The sequence below is a fragment of the Anguilla anguilla genome, chromosome 3 (genome assembly GCF_013347855.1).
Source record: "Anguilla anguilla isolate fAngAng1 chromosome 3, fAngAng1.pri, whole genome shotgun sequence".
In the NCBI taxonomy this organism is placed as follows: Eukaryota; Metazoa; Chordata; class Actinopteri; order Anguilliformes; family Anguillidae; genus Anguilla; species Anguilla anguilla.
The window spans coordinates 22,677,007-22,693,900 of NC_049203.1; the positions used below are offsets into that span (position 1 = coordinate 22,677,007).

At 39.8% G+C, this 16,894-nt stretch overlaps 1 protein-coding gene across 1 annotated transcript in view; it reads right to left on the reverse strand.

Moving 5' to 3' along the window:
* LOC118224250 (ephrin type-A receptor 6-like) overlaps positions 1 to 16,894 on the reverse strand; it is a 174,690-nt gene that overhangs the window by 105,317 nt on the left and 52,479 nt on the right. The gene's annotated exons all lie outside the window — the stretch shown is intronic.

Here is a 16,894-nt window from a genome sequence, read left to right on the forward strand (position 1 = left end):
TATTTTTAAGTGTCTGATACATGGCCAATGGAATGTGATCAAATCTCACAACATAACAGAAAAAGTAGGCTAGTTGTTAAAATTTGATGAATACTGTGGTTACAATTAAGATTGTGTGTGCAATTTTAGATATTTGCAGCATGTTTAGTGTTGTCTATCCAAGTGTTATGTTTTAATGGTGTAAAATGCTGGAAAGTGCCTGAAAGAGGACAGATGAGGTTGTAATCTTTTCTGAAGCGATGTGTTCCCAAATTTGGAGATATGCAGCGCAGGTCTTCTGTTTATGAAGCAATTTATTATGCTGCTTATGTTATGCAGCCCAAATAGATCCAGCCAACTGTGCATTGGCTTAAATGCAATCCCACTAATTCAATCATCACTTGCTGGTCTTTAGTAAGGGGGCCAGGCACGGCAGGTGTGTTAGACACCCTGTGGTTATTGTACAGATTTTATTCACTGCTTTTTTATTTGCCCATGCAGTTTCAGACGGTAAAGCTCACCAGCACATGAAACTTGTCAGTAATGCAGAGGATGATTTTAATATTAATCCACCTACCCTACATGACATTGATTTGCCATCTTGGCGATGCTATAAAAAGTGTTTTTTCTTTTTTCTTTTCATACAGTCTTAAATGTTCTGCACTCTGATTATTGCATGTTTAAGTAACATGGAAAAAAACTACGTTTATATTTATATGCAACAGTTTAATATAAAAACCACACTCTTCCATTGGTTATTGGTTATCTTTGTTCCTAAAGATCTGACTGATTGTTGACAGTGTTGCAGGCTCAACCCAATATAAAATATGATCAGCTAGACTACTAAAGACAACACAATTCCATTCTGCTAAGTTCCTTTCTGATGCAAATGAAAAGTTTTGGTCTGTAGAGCTTTATTTTGCAGTAATTAGGTACCTATACAGGTGGAGAACCCTTCAGCGATAAAGTAATGCAGTTAAGCATGCCTCTTACTCTTTTTATTCTTCCTATAAATTGACTATTAAGCTGCATGCTTTACTTGAAAATTTATTAAGGCATCTAAAGTAGAGAAGAGCCTTTTAAAATCCACGTAAGAACCTGGATTCTTTTTCAATCCCCTTCTCTTACGGAAATCTTAAATAAGAGATTTTCCCAGACGGTGGATTCTGACATCTGTTGGAAAATTTTAAATGAATGCACTTACAGATAATCAGTTTATCCTCCTTAATATCTGGAGTCATCGTTGTTTCAGGGATCTGAATTTTAATGGCAAACATCCTAAATATAAACTCAATTTTCCACTACGCTGTTCTAACGAACATAAAGTTATATAACACTGCAGCAAACAATTGCCAGCGGCCATTTACTTCAGAGAGAACGCTTTAGAACCTCTTCAAAGGGCACGACAAAAGAATGAATATATACAGCACACGAGACCAAACATAAATACGTATAGGCGGTGTTACCGAGCCGATTTGGTGTAATTGCGCAGGGCTGCTTCAGCGGAGTCATCTAGAGTTCACAGTAAATTCCCATACATAGGAAATGACTCACGCAGTGAGTGTTTTGAAAATTGACCTACTTTGCTCTTTTCACTTCTTGTTTTGAGCTGAGCGGATTAGCCTGTTAGCTGAGCCCCTGCTGCAGTGTGAGTAACCCGATGTTATGCCTTCCCCGCCTCCCTGCTGAAGTTGTAGACAAAGGAGGCCCAGGCCCCCTGTCAAAAAAATATTCCCAAAACGTTCAGTCGTAGTCTTTCCTCAATGTTTTTGCCAAAGTGGCAGCCCATAATGCGGGTGGTCTGGGAGCCATATATTTCTTAAATTACGAGGGAAAAAATGTAAGTGCTGTTCTGAAAATGGGAAAAAAAAATTATGGTATTGATGTCATGGTTGAACATGAAATCACTTGCAATTGGCTGATTGCCATTGAATAACTGCTTTTCGACACCAGCTAATTAGAGCCATTATCAGAAATAAGAAATTTACATAAAACAATGTAATCTACCCAGCTAGCTAGACAGCCTCTGTTGCAGTCCATTTAAGTTAGCTAGCTGGCTGACAGTACTTCGCGAGCTTGCTAGCAAAACTCAGTTTTAACTAATTTTGAAGTTATTGTTGTTCCATAAATCATCAATAAGACAACAGATTCATTAAAACATAAACAAAACATTAATTCAAACATTCATTCATGCTATTGTTTAATGGTATGGAAGACACTGCAGTCACCAAAATAATCATAAAAAGGTCATACAAACACAATGTGTTTCATTTTTGGAGGCTAACATTGACTTCACATTACATTTAGGAGATGTTCAATCTCCTACGATCAATAGACTCAAGGGTTTCCAGTCCAGCCTCAATCAGGTTACCACAATGTAATTTAAGGTGAAATGAATATTATCTTTAGTGGGTACTGGAGTTCTGGAGGGTAACAGAGAAATATAAAAGTTTTAACATTACGTAAGTACACAACGTCGTAACCACATGAAACGCTTCCTGAACCCTTTGTTCACATTTATGCAAAAAGATCAATTTGAAACTTCCGGCACTGTCAGTTGAAATGAGGTCGACAGGCAACCATCACTTAATAATTCAACAGACACTTCTTTCTATTCAAAGGTACAGTGGCACAAAAGACAAAAGGGGGTAGCCTCTGTTAATAAAATTCTGAATTCCTATTGACATTGGTCTATTTTTACACAATTTTTCAAAGCACTCATTATACAAGTAATGCATTGTCTTATTTAAGGACTCATAGTCTTTTAATGTAAAAAAAATAAGCTCAAATGAAACATTAAAAGCATTGAGAAATGCAACAGAGTATGCTATATTGTGCTCTCTTTGTTTTTGCTACCGATAAAGGGTGCGTTTGCAGTTCTCTTGAGCACCTGGGAATAGTGTTGGTGTCTTTGTTCTGGCTACCCACTGAAATGACATTTACAAAAAGAGGAGGAACCAGAAGTCACTGCAAGTTCATTTTTCAACTTGGTTCAGCAACTCAGAAATTTACATATCTTTTTGCTCTTTAACTCACCCACATATCTTTTCTTGTCAGACTAAAATATAAACATCAGATGCCTCTGATCTTAAGTTCATACTCTGGAAATGCATTTCCTCAGGGCATAAAAAAAGTATTTGAGAAAAAGGTTGTGAAAAAAAAAATCTAAACAAGGGCTAAACTGAGATACTGCTCAGAATGCCATCTGACAATAAATTCCTACCTCGGCCATATCCTGTACATTTTCTTCTACAAGGAGAGGATTTAATGTACATACGATGAGACCAAGATAGCAAATTCAGCCATTTGCACTTGCTCTCTCAAACTACGAATAATTCAAATTTTCTGTATATATTTTTTGGTCAGTTCTAGTACTTCTGTCCGTAATATGTGCCTTTAACTGGTTTCAAAATTGATTTCAGGAAACAGGGAATAGTATATACTACCAGCATAGTTTACTCATAGCCAGGGGCGTAGATGAAATTCTGGGCCCTGTGCATACGCAGTCTCTGTGGGCCCCCTTAAAATTGTAGACCAAAGCAAACTTTTTAGTCCAGATTTTTTGAGCCCTCCCACCCTTGGGACTCCGATTAGTCAATTTCACTATTCCCCTTCCCACTGTGACGCCCCTCCTCGAAGCACTTTAAACTATCGAGCATGGAATTTTGAGAATAATCAAACACCGAACCTGGGTCAAATCATGAAACACCTTAACCCTTTAGACACTCACTATGTCTCTGGAGAGTTAAAGTTTTTTTCAAATACACATTTGACCCATCTGGGTCAACAAAAGATTCATAACTGGCCAAACATTTGTGGGCCACACTGTATTTATTGTAGTTAATAGGATCCACTATGGGTAAAGCTTGCTTTAAGCCAGCTTTATTTCTGATCTCTCAAAGCTCTCGGCTATACCATTCTCTGCTGGTGACAGTCATTCAACTCAGTCCAACAGCATTAGCATAGCCCAGGCATTTTGGATATTAGCCAAATCCATAACCCCAGATGCTTTCCCATGTACTGTAAAAAGTGTGGCTTAATTGTTTGAATTCTGAAGGCAACTCAGAGTGTGATATTTAGGGGACCAAGCACCATGCTCAAAAACTCACAAAATTCAGCAGGCATGTCCAGTTTGCCTGCCAGTTTATTATGCATGGCACCCATGCAACAGACACACTAGCGTCACCTGAAAAATTGCGACAATTAAAAAATTATTACGGCCATTTTCCGTTCCATGTACATGCACCAAATTTCTTCCTCATCACGTCTGCCTCATCTGCCTCATCAAATAATTTCATAGAACCCATGGACTTCCACCATCTTTTTAAAAACTTTCTCATACTTCTCCTACGCTTGCTTAATTCTCACCAAATTCGACACGCACGATCTACAACATGTTGCTGTGTTAAATTGCGGAAAGGAAAGTTTTATATGTAAAAATATGCCCACTAGACTGTTATTTAAATTTTGTGTAAATGGCTGACCATACCCAAAATATGTGTAAGGCCACAAATGTATGTCGATTGCAAGAATACTTCAGAGTATGATAGACAGCCATATTGTGGATGAGCGACCACATGCCCGGAGTGTTATACTGCAACATGGTACACATTTGCATAGACTCCATATTAGGCCAAATTGTATGAAGTCTGACAGGAACCCTCAGAAATCTTCCCTCCAAGAGGCCTGAGAAGCACGTCCCCCTCGGTCCAAGACTCTTAAAGATAATTAAATATGAATATGCATAAATTGTGGAAAGGATATTTGACCACAGCCCCTTTCAATCCAGCTTCCATTCAAATTATCAAAGTATAGAAATGAAAAAGGGACCCATGTAAGAACTTTCATAAGAACTTTCACGCCACTACTCCCCTTGGTGGCGCTACAGCACCACTTCTAAATTCCAATTTTCAAATAATTGCTACATTACTTCAGTGGTTTTCTGGGTCTTAACTAGCTGTGAATATATTATTATGAATTATTGAACTATGATGATGGTGGGTGGTGGAGAATCAAATAATAATAATAATAATAATAATAATAATAATAATAATAATTATTATTATTATTATTATTATTATTATTATTTTATTATTTGATTCTCCACCACCCATCACCATCATTGTCATCATCATCATCATCATCGTCGTCATCATCATCATCGTAATTGTCACCATCATTATCATTGTAACAATAATCATTGCCATAATCATTATAATCATCATCCCCACCATAATATCCGAACGCATCCGTTGTCTCCCGCTGTGAGGAATAATTTCAGTGAGGCTAGGGAGGCTTCCTTCCTCTTCCGAAGACAGATTGGAGGAAGCAGCCCCGTGTCTCTGACACCAGCTTCACTCAGTTAACCAACACAGCCTACAGTAAATCTCTGATCACAAAGGCAGACTCCAAGTGAACAAGTTATTGGGAGCCACACTGTCAGGCTAGTCTCAGCCACCGTGTAAACTGTATGTCACATCACCTGGATTCAGTTTGGTTTACATCAGTATAAATAAACTTTTCAGGTTAAATTAAAATAAGTAATAAGATACATTATGTTAGCATGTACATGAATACAAAAGTCCTTTGTCTGCAGTGTGAACAACATCACCCAAAATAACTCCTATGGGATTAAAAGGGAAAAATATTATACCCAGTAGCCTATTTTGAGTTATGGAATCTGGTTGATTTTCTTGGCTTTTAACCATCCTGACTGGAATTCCCTGGTCACCAGCAGGGGATGCTGATAACATTAGCTTCCTAAACATATCTACGAATTAGCCAAGTTATGAATCCCGTGTTATACACAAACAAGACGGTCCCATGTTTACACCTAAATCACGCTCAGAAAAGAATGGGTTGGACTCGTTTAAATTGTATGAAGTCCAATGTCAAATATGCAAGAAATGTTCCTTGAAAACAAATCTTGAATCACTTTCACACTTCCTATTATGTGTTTTGAGATTCCAATAGCATTCCAAACAGTCAATTTGTAAAGTCTTTTTATTTTACCTCGTGTCCTTGGGATCCACTGTGTTATTGAGCGAAGAGAAACAGCAAAGACTCACACACTGGGCCGCCATTTCACAATCCATTTTGGTCTCAGTTCACATTAAATGGCCTGAATACCTGTGTAATCACACTGTAACCAGGGTGGTAGACACTGTGCATAACTTCTGTATACATACAATTAGTCACATAGTGCATAATCCCATTAAACATTTTTGAAGTTTGGGGTCGAAGAAGAGTTAATTATCTAGTCAGTACTTATTACTGTGACTTCAACAGAAAACAACACTGGAAATGCAGCCACAAACAGGTAGGCAACACTGCACAAACCAAAATAGCTAAAGTGTAAGAATAAGTACATGGATATTTCAGGAAAGAGCTGTGAAGTGGGACCACCAATTGAGATCTTCAAGCAAGAACAACAAAGCTGTAAAAGGCCCAAAGGGTACAGTAACATCTGCTATTCAATTGTGACAAATTAACAAAAAATTATTTTTGGTGACCTTAAAAAGCATGTAACATTTATTGAAATTTTTGTGGCAAAATAACACTGATAAAACTTAATTTTACATCATTCTCTCCTAGGCAAATCAACCAGGAACTTCATGGACACAGCCCAGAGACAGAAAACTAATACATACAGGGGTGATCACATGACCCTTCAACCTAGTGGTAACAGTGGTAACAAAGTGATACTGTTATTTGATATATTCAATAAGTTTATGTACTTGAGCACAGAACTGAAAACAAAGTAGGCGTCTTACACAGACTTCAATTCCCACAAGTGTCCCCTACTAGTGACTGACAGAGCTTCTCATAAGGTACCAACAGAAGTTATTCCCCCAACAGTCACTCTTTAAACTGAAATGAGTCCTACAAATGTCATGCTGCGATACACTCAATGTGCACTGTTGGCCGGGGAAAACAATGGCTTCTCCCGGCAGTGTGTGAGAAAAATCCTTCTCCTCCACTGCCGTTGTTTTTTCTTGTCTCCCACATCGTACTTATTTATTTTCTTACATTTTCTTTCCCCATGACAGTCAGCATAGGGGAATTTTCTGTATACCTCTCCTTGTACCCATCTGAACTCATGAAAATGATTGATTGAGGACCTAATCAATGCTTACAGTTGTCTTCCAATTAAATCGCAGGCCAAGTGGGAAAACAAATCAAAAATAAATCATTTCTTGTTATTTTTATTTATTTTATTTTTTTACAGAAGGAAAACGCTATTTCTTTTTTTTTGCTCGGAGGACTACAGAATAAAAAATCGGCCTGAAGAAAAATGGCTAGACACACACAATGGATAGCACATTAATTATTGTACATTGTTTTTATTTTATTTTTTATTTATTTTTTTAAACAGCACAGTTATGTGCTGTCCTGCAATATGTGAAAACTGAGGAGCATGAAGCAGAAAACAGGGCCCCTCAGACACAATGCTCCAATTAAAATAGCCAACAATGTCAGATTTGGGCAAGTGTGTACGGAGGTTTTTGGTAGGGGGTGGTGGGTGTGGGGGAGTGGGTTGGGTTGAGTTGATGTGAGACGTCATTGGTTGGTTGGAGTGGTGGGGGAGGAGGGGCTTGGGGAAGATTGTTGGGGGGTGGGGGGTGGGTGAGGGTTTGTTGTGTAAAAAATATGAAATGTGAAAAATCAACAGAAAATTATTTCACCAAAAAACAAAAGAACATTAGAAAATAAAAACTAAAGCGGTTTCTGAGTTATACAATCTACAGAGGAACTTGAGCCTGACTGCAGCGTGCAGCTTGTGGGCACAGGTGTTAATCTGCACTTTCTGTGCTTTTCATTAGCTCTGGCACACTTGAGTGGATCGACTCGTTTGAAAGTGATTAGTTCAGTTCAGGTTGGGGTTTCACGGAAGGTTGTGGGAGACACATCTGTGCACCTGTTTCCCAGGCCAGTTCAGATCAAAAAGCCACCAGCTGAGAAAAGCCTTTCCGTATATATTCTGAAGAAATTCTGCTGGGTTTAAGACCGCCAGTCTGGGAAATCTCCAAAAGTCCAGTCTACGGTCCAGTGTCTCATAACTCATTGTTATGGAAACGGTCATTTAATTTCTTATCTGGCATTTTTGACACAGTGTGTGAACTTTTCACTCAGAAACATTCAAAAATGTTTTTTTTTTTTTGACAATTTTTCCAGTCATATCTCGTCGGCTGTCGCGGTTTTGATTTGAACAGGGCTTTAGATTCACAGTCCTGATTTCACCGGATAGAAAGCAGCCACTGGCAGTGCCCTCTCCCGGGTAAGACGAGGGGAAGGAGGACAGGGCTCCAGGGATTACAACACAGAATCCCAAGTGATGATCTGTATGAGACACCACTTTCTACAATCAGAGCTGCCAAAATGGCTGCCTTTGGTGTGGATTCAATCCTTCTGCTTTGTGGGTTCAATTTATCTTTTAATAACGCATCTAAGCAGATCATATTTGTTTTTGTTCATCATTATTCACGCAACATTAAGAGCTTGGAACTCACTGAAGAACTTTTAATAAGAAAAGAAAAGCACTGAAAACATTCTTTAATTGGTTTTCAAAGGTTACATACAGATCATAAAAGTGGTAAGTCTCCCCCCCAGAGCACAGTGTGTGAACAGCAATACCAGCCTGTAACCTTCTCTTGACAAATGCATTTAAAAAAAGTATTTTACTCATGTGCCTTTGCTTAAAATGATCTTGTACTGCCATAGTCGCACAATGCAGGCTGATATTCATTCTTCCAACAACTTTATATTACATGTAGTCAGATTTGTCTGCTCTCAACAGACTGATACTACAGTAAAACCTCCAGTAATGTATTTTGTGGTTTCCTGCCCTGTAGACATGCTCAGGGTTCTGGTGCGAGTCTGCCACTGGCTGACAAAAAAGGTTTGATGCTGGGAGATGTTAGCTACTTTATAGATGGCTAAAATTATTAGCTGACAACATTGATTCTGAATGATGTGGGCACTTCTGGACATTGTGGGGAGCACTTGCCAATGATGAAACTATCAATTTACAATCTTACACAGTTTTTCACTTACTTTTTAGGCAGTCGTCCACTGGGGCCTTTGGGCCTCAGATCGAGGAATGAATTGACGCTAGCATGGCTAGCCAAGCATATCTGGTCCTCGCCAGTCCTATTTGTAGTGGTATCTCAGCCAATAGTTCTGCTCCAAAAATCCAATCATTGCAGCATATAAGCATTCAACTTCTGTTGTCATAACCTGACATATCCCACAGAGACACCACAAATTATATACAGCTTGTGTTGTAACATCACTTTCTGCTCCTGATGCCACCCAAGGCTCTCTGCTTGCTAGGCTGGTGCTCCCTCAACTCCCCTCTCTGCAGCATTTGCTCTTCCGTACCTATATCAAGGCTTGTAATAAGGATTGATCTTGTCAAAACTGAAATACAATTCTAAATTCAATTGCTCGTGAAGATAAACCTGAGTTTGATTACCCCGCGGCCTCAGTAAGTGCATTCAGAAACCTTTATCTCTTCGGTACAGTCAGCGTTTTTCAGAGAATATTTAAATTTCCCCACATTCTGAGGCAAGAGCTTGAGAGAGAAGGACTCGCTGAACACACTATATGTTATGGAAATGTGACCTAGAGAAAAGCGACTGCTGTCAGTCAAATTATGTGAAATATTAATAATGTCAGTATGATGTAAATGGCTTGATGTGCACAGGACAAGTGTGTGCATACTTTAGGATTCTACATTGCCACAACTTCTTTCCATAATTTAAATGCAAAACGTTTGGAGCCCAATTAATTGTATTATCTCCTTGAGTTTCAGACAATGATGTCACAGACTGAAAAATGTTCTTTTGGCAAACAGATGTCTAAAAGGGTACAAAATAACAGGAAACAATACATATTGCATCTTAGAGACATAAAATTAATAAAATAAAAAATGAAGAATTATTTGGGTAAATTCTGCCTTGAATAAGTACACTGGGGATTGACTGTGCTTCGAGAAGTGGTCTTATTGTGGCCAGTAGAGGGCAGTATACTCTTTGGCCCAGTATTAAATCGCAGTGCAGTGATGGGGCCAATGGCTTTAGGACGAAGGGCACTTCAGACGGGACGTTCATCAACATCAAAGATTCATTGAGGTCATTCCAGAACTTGTGGCAATTATCTTAAAGACCAGGGGGTACCCCTTGGACAAATTCCAAATCTTTCTCTCCAAAAACTGCCTAATCTGATCATCTCTCAGTGTAGTTTATTAAAGTTTTCACTCTGTGCTTCTGCTGATGTGGGGCAGGTACCAAAGGGACTGAAGTGCATCCTTCAGGCGGATGCTACACATCGTTGGTGAATCATCACCTTCGCTGCAAAGCCCTCTAGGATACTCAAAAGCTGTACATCAGTGCAATGACTGGCACTCTGTCACCGCAAGCCAACTGAAGCCAAATTCTGAAATAACTTACACAGAGTTCCTTATAAGAACACTGCATTCAGAATTTAAAATAATTCCACGAGACCACAGCGCTAGACAAATTCAGCTGTTAAACAACCATAACTACGGATGACGTAATAATGAATTCAATGAAGCTCCCAAAGAAAACTCTACTCCTAAACAATTTGGTTTAGCTCAGAAGGCAAAGACAGTTCTTTTGGTTTATTTCACAGATTGACATGATCTATAACTGCTCTGTGAGACTTTGAGACTTCAGATAAGTATGCGGGACAGGGAGAGCCCATGGGCTGCTGTTTGTCATCTCTGAAAAGGAGAGTTCCCACACATTCAGAATATCTGAGAGGTGGGGTGTGGCTGCTTCGGATCTTAGGCAGTTCCTTTTGGCCTCCACACTCTGCTCTTGCCCTCACTCTGAAACAAGTGAATCTCATTTTGTCTGCACTGACTGCAACCTGACCATCCTGTTTTTTTTTGTTTTTTTTTGGCTAAGCAGCGGTTTGCATCTTGCCATAGCCTCTGTAGTTCCGTTCTGGAAGTCTTTTGTGGACTGTAGTCACTGACACATCCACACATGCCACCTGCAGTGTGTTTCTAATCTGTTGGACAGGTGTTAGGTTTTTTCTTCATTATGGTGAAAATTATTCGGTTATCAACTGTAGAGGTCTTCCTTGGCCTACCAGATCCTTTGCCATTTGTGAGCGCACCAGTGCTCTCTTTCTACCTAATGATGTCCCGAACAGTTGTTTTCGGTACGCCTAAGGTTTGGCCTATTTCTCTTGACTTTTTTTTCTTGTTTCTCAGCCTCATAATGGCTTGCTTGACATTCATTGGCACAACTCTGATCCTCACATTGACAAACACCAATAACGGACTGCAAAGGCAAACAAAATCCTAGAATCAAGACTAGATACTGAAAGCTCTCTTGCACTAAAAAAGCAACTGAATGCACCTGACTAATCAGAAACACCTGTGAAGCCATAAAAAGTGATGTCATTTCTACACGGTGAAACAAAAATGTTTAAAATACCCTTCAATAAAAGTTGAGAATATGCACTTTAACCACATATGAATTGATTAAAAAACAGAAATAGCGGAGTACTGAGCCAAATTATGAAAAAAATATGCTGTGTCCCAAGAATTTTGGAGCTCACTATATATATATATATATATGCGTATTTCCCAAGTGCACACACTATATATATATATATATATAGTGTGCACTTGGGAAATACACATTTTCTGTTTATTCTTTTGCCTTTATTTTAATAGAAAATAGAAAAGAAATGTTCCACTAATATTATTCTGAGGCAGGATATCTATGTATATAATGTCTTGCAGTGTTCCAGTTCAAATTACTCACAAAATGATCTGCTGGTTGTCAGTTTTTCAGTAATTTAAGAATTTCAGTATATGACCCTCTCAACTGCCAAACACATGGCGGCTGTCTGAAATAAGACCATAATAAATACTTGCAGTCATTACAGGCATGCAGGATTGGGATGCCTGTCATGCAGCATGGACACGGCATATTCAGTTCAATTTCAGCTCCACGTCTCTGCACTTCAGACCTAATTACTGCATGCTTCTATACTACATACTGTGATTTAATGTGTGCACTTTGAATCTAGAGGATTACACAGTATCTTACTGTTATACCAAGGCAAAAACTTCTATGTATGAGAGTACAGGTACACTCTTTCTGATTTACCACATTGTCTACTCATTTAATGCCCCCCACCCAAAAAAAAGGAACTCCTCATGGGGATGATTGCCAGCCTAGCAGCAATGACACAAAGTGCTGATGGCTGTTAACTCCAAACACCTCCTCTATCACCATGGCAACGAGTCAGCTGCAGTATAACAGCATATGGAGATGTTTAAAGTGATAGTGCATACAAAAAGCATTTTGATGCAATGCAGTACGCATGCAAAGTGCTCTTATTGAACTTTCAACGTAAACAGAGAATCCAGCAATTGTTAGCACTTTCAGCACTGATGCCTGAACACAATGGGAGTGCATTTACCCACAGGTAACTTCCCAGGAACGTCTAACAAAGCTCAACTACTTGACTCCCATGGAAGATGAAAATGTACATATACAATATTGGATGGCTAACAGTAACTTAAGTACTGTAATAATAATATAATAAAATTTCAAAACGCATACACACACACACACACACACACACACACGTTTTCACTTGTCTTGAGAATGATGGCTCAAACTTTTGGGATTCTAGCTTGCGGTTTTGTTATCGCTCCCAGTTTTGATACTGGAGCTCCACAGTGAGCCTACCCAGCTTAGGCTTTGATTGTTCTCTCATCACTCAGTCATCATGAGTGGAGACTCGTTGGCGGCAGAGAGATCAGCTGTGGATGTTGATCGGTAACCTCCTCCCACCCACAACACTTGTTTCAAACTCTCAGATCTATTCGTTTTTCTCTCTACACTGTTCCACACGATGAACGAGGACACAAGATGATTTGAGAACATTGGGTGCTGGTTTTCTCTCTTTCTTTCGTGCCAGACCTCTCTGTCTCTGAAAGGCAGGGGATTATGGGATTTTTTTCTCCACCACTAGAGCTGCTGTGTCCCGAGCACACTGAAGATGTAAGAGGGATATGGTGTCTTTTTACACTGATTTGAAAGGCGTTAAGTGGCGCATAAGTGCCACAAAGGTTTCAGTAATGCCTCCATTCCAAATCGGTAACACTACAGGAGCATTTAAGACTTGTTCCCCCCTGAAGGCTTTCCAGCTGTAAAGCATAATAACTTGTGTCTGTCAGAATCTGGAACCAATGGGCAGTCCTCTTGTTCAGAATCACACAAACACCTGGCTATATGTAGCCTGCAGGGCAAAGCTCAGCCGAAGAGGTAGGCCTGCACTACAGTGCACTGTAAGAGAACATAAGAATACATCATGATGGAAAGCAGGCCATTTAGCCCATCGACACTCACCATTTACCTACAAACGAGCAAGTATCCAACACTGTGTCAAGATCCCTGAGGTCTCTACATGTAGTGGTAGGTTCCATGCATTAACAACTCTTTAAGTAGACAGACAGCTCTGTTAATACAGAGAAACAGAAATAGGCTGTGTAGTTTCCCTATTGCAAAACAGATTCTGTTTACATTGCACCTACTTCTACCAGGATGCAGCATCTAGAAGGGCAGCTGCACAGCAATTATGGGAAACAGAATACTATCACAACTGCAACTTGGAAAGAAAAGGTTTAATACTTGAACATCTCAGTTAGCTCAACATTGTGATCATACATTACCTATTAACCATGTCTGCCAAAAATAGGGTGAGAGATCATGAGTCTTTATTTTGCCCATGATCACACAAGTGAATACACTCTGCTACAAGAATTACCTGCCAAACATTCCTTCCATTTATGAACTTAAAGTAGTAAACAAGCAAGCTGTTGTCTACATTACTTTTTGTTTTTCCATACAGTACAAATGCTAATATTGCCGTAGGTTAGTGTGGGATATTAGTTAATAAATTACAAAATAGTGGAGGACAAACATAAAAAAACATTGCAGTGGAAGTTTCCAGAAGGCGAGGTAGAAGGCAAAAAAAAAAAACTAAAAAAAGAATTTTATTAACAGTTAATCACAGCAACATCTCTCCACATCATTAATATCTCCACTCACATTTTTATCCATGCATGAAATTGCAGCAACCTAATTTCTCTCTTATCTAAGGATCAAAGTTTTAGCTTTCTTATAGAGTCTATATCCATTACAAGGTGGCTCAGTCAGAGGTAATGCACAGGGTGCTTTGTTTGGTTAGGAGCAAAGTCATGCAGAGACCATTAGAGTAGCTGGTGCTCAAAACAAAAAAAAAAGGCCAGACCACACTGGAAGAAACATTACCAAACCCCATTGAATGTCAAAATACCTATATGCTATATACCTATAACAACAACAACTTATGAGTAGTAACTTAGTAACAATACGGTATCGACAGTAACTTTAAAAGTTAACCAACTTCCAGCTATTTAAACTACAAACATAACAGCAGCGTTTCCCCTATTGATACCTTGGCCAGGCAGCGAAAAAAAAAAATTAGTAACCCACCCGTCAGGCAAGTGAGATCATGTCAACCATGAAATTCACTGTGGTTTAAATAAACTTCTAGCGTCATTTGCTTGATGTCATTCTCATTGATTCTCCCCAGGCTCTGAAGGTAGCACCGTTTATAAAAATAATTGTTCTGCAAAGAAGTGCGTCATTTAATCTTTATCTACAAGCACCAATGAAAACAAATCCACTTTAAGGCATGCGTGAAGGTGGACTCTTAACAGAAATGCCGCTCTGCTGTCCTCCTGCAGCACTAATCTTAACCCACATGGTCAAAACAGCCTGAACCGATAGTGAAAGGGATAGCTTAGGCCTGCTAACGCACGTTCATAATACTGTGTGGCTATGTCACCGCAGTGGGTTTGCTGCTGCACGAGCATCACTTCATGGCTTGGAGGCACATCTGGTAAATGAGACTTGCAGATTAATCAGGCTGGATTCGAAATAAACCCATCAAACTTCAAATAGCTTAGAGGGACGCACAATATGGAATATTGATTTGGGGGCCCGATATAAATAACATGTATTTGTCTGGCCATTTTGGCTGATGCAGATGCCGCCATGTTTACAATATAGCAAAAATGCAAAGTGCAGACATTCATGAAAGAAGATAAATGCCAGCAGTGAATACCGGCTAGACATTGGGCACAGATAAGACCATCTCCGCGCCAAGCCTGATGCAGTGGACTCACGTTAGCAGTAAGATTCAGTCTTTCAAACACATTATGAAATTATTATGAAACCTAGACAGTATACACAGGAACAAATCACTAACATATTATTACAAAATAAACAGAAAAATACACAAAGTTACACACCACTACACAAAAGACCATGAACTGTGTTCATTCAAAGTGTTCCGGCAACGTTGTTTTCTCTGTTTGAGAGATTGGTCACCTATCCCTTGAAATGTTAGTGCCATGAGATAGCGTAGAAAGTGCCCCTAACTGCAGACCTAAATAGCTTGAATTTCAGCCATTTAGTGATAGGAGTTCTTACAGCAGGGCCAAGCGATCCTGATCCCAGGTCTCTACTGAGGCAGTTTGATGTACAGGGCACTTATGGACAGGGGGCAGTGTACAGTGCAGAGAAACGAATAAAACAAGAGTGCCTTTGTACGGATCACTCTATAAAAGATAGTTCATTAACCCCAGGAAGGGGACAAAAAGCATCAGAATTCAGGGTTTTCATGACTCAAATATAATCTTAGACTGACACTTAAGTTATACTTAGCTAAATTAGAATCCTGTTGAGCCTTGTTGGGAAGCACTCAAAATGTTTTCAATGCGAATTTTTCAAAGGAAATATGCACAATACTTTTTGTGTGCACGCCACAAAAGACAGTTGAATAAGGCCAAGTAATATTGATTTTGAACCAAACTGTTCTTGGTTTTCTCCAACCACTCTATTTTCCTCAAGAAAAAACACTTGGAGATCTGCAGTGCATGCGGTTAGCTTTTATTAGTTTATCAGCTGCAACTGCATATTAATATCATAAGCCAAAAACTACAAACAGAGAGAGAACAGATGTTGTATAAGTAACAGATTAGGTCTTTTGGGTCACTTCATCGTTACAAAATGAGGTACTTTAACAATGCCCTGGTCTTTCAGGGACAGAGACCTATTACTTATAGACGTGCGCTAATGATAAATTACAGAGCAGCTTTGCGAATAATAACACATTTCTCTTTATTTGAAGCAGCTCATTGCTTGCCACTTGCATGGGTATCGCGGAGGTAACGGCTGTGGGGTGGCTTGAGGATACTGAGGGAAAATACAAGCAATGCTCATGAAAAAAACAGCGCAAGTGCGGTAACCTTTACCGGAAAACTATCTGACTGCACCGAACAGCGGGAGGCCAGGCCTTCAGACCACAATTTGACACCATGGAAGCTCTCTATTTGAACCCCGGCTTTAAAGGGTCTTCGGGAGGTCCCGGAGCTGCTTGCCCTATTACGGACGCACAGCTGGAGGACCAACAGCCGCGGTGCGTCTGACGGCTTTTCATATAGCGCGATCGTTCCTGTTGATAGCGCTCCAGTGGCGGACTGGCTTCAGAGGGAAAGGGACACGACCAATACCGAGATATCCCTTCAGGCGCCCCGCTTCTTCCCTTTGCCGTCGGAAAGACCCGTCCGCTCCACCCAGGTAAATATCTGACCCGAACAGCAAGCCCTTCACTTATTAGATCTCATCTGAATGCGTTTGTGCTGTCGTGTGTGTCGGTTAAACAGATCCAACGCTGGCAGATCCGGTTCGATAACGTTAGCGGCGGTGCTGGTAGGTTACCCTCCGTCCGCACTCCTGCCGCTACGCACCGAGACGCAGGGAATGCGCCTGATTTACAATGGAAAACAAGACCACGGCCGAGCACCTGCGAAAAA